This window comes from Berghia stephanieae, unplaced genomic scaffold (genome assembly GCF_034508935.2).
Source record: "Berghia stephanieae isolate SIO BIC M18660-M18661 unplaced genomic scaffold, UCSD_Bste_1.3 scaffold1036, whole genome shotgun sequence".
Lineage (NCBI taxonomy): Eukaryota > Metazoa > Mollusca > Gastropoda > Nudibranchia > Aeolidiidae > Berghia > Berghia stephanieae.
Genome location: NW_027621998.1, coordinates 1 through 2,500, shown reverse-complemented (window position 1 = coordinate 2,500; position 2,500 = coordinate 1). Strand labels below are relative to the sequence as shown.

Genomic DNA, 2,500 nt, shown 5'->3' with positions numbered 1-2,500 from the left:
CGTAGTTTACCCATGTTACTTTTACACCATGCCTATTATTATTACATTTTTCTGAGACAAATTATAGGTGTAGTATCAAAACTAATGTTTTTTGTTTTTACAGGTTAATGGTAGTTGAATAAAACTTGACTCTATCTATGTACATGCTCATTTTTAATACATTTTTTCCACTTTCGAAAAGTATCAAAAATCTCTAGGATTGAGTGAGTTCAATAGTTCAAGAACTGTCATGTCATCATGAACGATTAAGTAAAATGAAGCAACACAATAATAAGAGAGTGTTGTTTTTGTTTTTTTGTTGTTGCTGTTGTTGTTTGTTTTTTATTTTTTTTTGTTGTTTTTTTTTTATGGTACTAACTATGTAGTTTGTATATGTTGTTGCAGTATGTTAAATCTGTGAAATTGAAAAAAAAAAAAAAAAACACAACAAAAAAATTCATTGGAAATGGAAAAGAATTGAATGAGATGAAGAATGAAAGGTCAGACTAGTTCAAGATCAACGCATTAACTCTCTCGAGTTCATATGCATGGAAAATCCAACAAATTTGTTCAATTTTCAATGAGGGTGAACTCGAGAGAGAGAGTTAAATTAATATCAATGTTTTGTATTCTGACGCCATGCCAAAAGTCTGCTGCATGCTGGCCATTTTGTCCAATTTTATTCTTACCCAGTCAATCATTGGTATTACTGGTATTCGAAAGAAATTTAACACATTTCTTTTGGTTGGGTTGTCCAAAGTGAAAGTATGATCAAAATCCTTTGCTGATGATAACAAAAAAACCTTTTTGACGACCTCGTGCAATCCAACTGCTTGTGTGACTCTCTAACTACTTTGTCATGGACAAGTTTAATTGCATACCTGCCAACCTTTCCGCTTTTGGCGGAATTATTCCGATTTTCACCCTTCCTTCCCGCTCTTCCGCCATTATTTCTAAAATTCCGATTTTCAAAAATTATGATAATTGGTCAGAAGAAAATACAAGTGGGGAAAGGGGGGGGGGGGTAATATAAATGTGATTTTTTTGGTATGGTTTTTAATTATTGCCAAAAGGGAGCTAAGTCGGAAAATTAATTGCGCTCCCCTCCCCCTTCCCTATTCCATTACCTAACACATCTGATGTAGTTTTGCCATCTGACCTGTGTTAGGTGACAAATTGAATATGGTGGTCATTTTTGATACAGGATTATCCATTGATAAGAAATTCCTATTATTTTTTTTGGTCTCAAATTCCTATTTCCTGACCTTCTGATTCCACTTTTGGACAGTGAAGGTTGGCAGGTCTGTAATTGTTATGATTTATTGCTGTTGTGTTTAAATCTTTTTTTTTTAACATCAATATTTAAAAAAAAAAAAACAATCTTTCAATTGATATTTCCTTAAACTTTTTCTCAAATTGAGGATTATGAAAAGGTTCCTCTCCTTCCTTCTTTTTCAAAAGGCGATTTCATATAATTGTGAGCTATAGCCTCAAAACGATATAATGTCAAAGTGAACCAAAATGCCAAAACCAAAAAAAAAAAGGCAAAACAAAAAGAAAGATTTTTTTAGTTAAAATGACTAAAACTGTGAAATTTTAGTTCTAGTCACTTAAGAAATCGTTTTCATTCTCCATAAGAAAACATAAAATTTAAAAGATGTTTTTAATGTTTAAAATAAAATAAAATTAAAAAATTTAATAAAAGTTTTTGCCTATCAAATATAGTCTTAAAATACTTATTTGACCTGAACAGTTGTGCCCTTAAAGGTTGATACGTTGATACAGATGATTGAAACACCACGGATGAATGATGTATCATGGAGGGAAAATGTAAAATAAAAGCATTAGCCTTTCTCAACATTTAAAAAAAAATTTTCTGTCTTTAAAAAAAAAAAAATAAATAAATGTCATTCTGTAAATGTTGTACCAATATTACTGAAAAGTTTATTGTTATGGAGTAGAATCCAATAATGAAATTAACGTTAATTGAAATCTGCAGAATTGGAGCTGATTTAATTTACGATAACGAATTATGATATGCCGACTGTTGTGATAAATAGATAGTTGCTATTATTATTATAATTATTATTATTATATTATTATTATTATTATTATTATTATTATTATTATTATTATTATTATTATTCTTGTTATTATTATTATTGTTATTATCATCATCATCATCATTATCGTTATAATTGTAATTATTATTGTTATTATTATTATCATTCAGCATTTGTCAGTTTACCAAAGTCTATAATTTGGTAAAAACACACACACATACACACACACACACACAAACACACACACATACACATATATATTTATATATTATACATACTTTTTTCTGGGTTGTCCCAGATACTTAAAATTTTCAAGAAGGCAGGTCTGGATATGTCACGTCATTTAATATTCTGTAAATTTCCTCCTTTTTCCGGATTTTTGGGAAGATTTCCTCTTTTTAAAAAAGAAAATTCCAACTGGCAGCTATAATAAAATAGGTCCTATGCTTTTAAAAACA

General features: G+C 29.3%; 1 protein-coding gene across 1 annotated transcript in view; it reads left to right on the top strand.

Moving 5' to 3' along the window:
- The window catches only part of LOC144960912 (protein lifeguard 2-like), a 10,063-nt gene extending 8,179 nt beyond the window's left edge, over positions 1 to 1,884 (top strand). Inside the window, exon 6 of the mRNA XM_078894296.1 lies at positions 1 to 1,884. This exon is cut by the window's left edge and continues 211 nt beyond it. The gene's annotated coding sequence lies outside the window, so the exon portion shown is untranslated.
- The last annotated feature ends 616 nt before the right edge of the window (positions 1,885 to 2,500 follow it).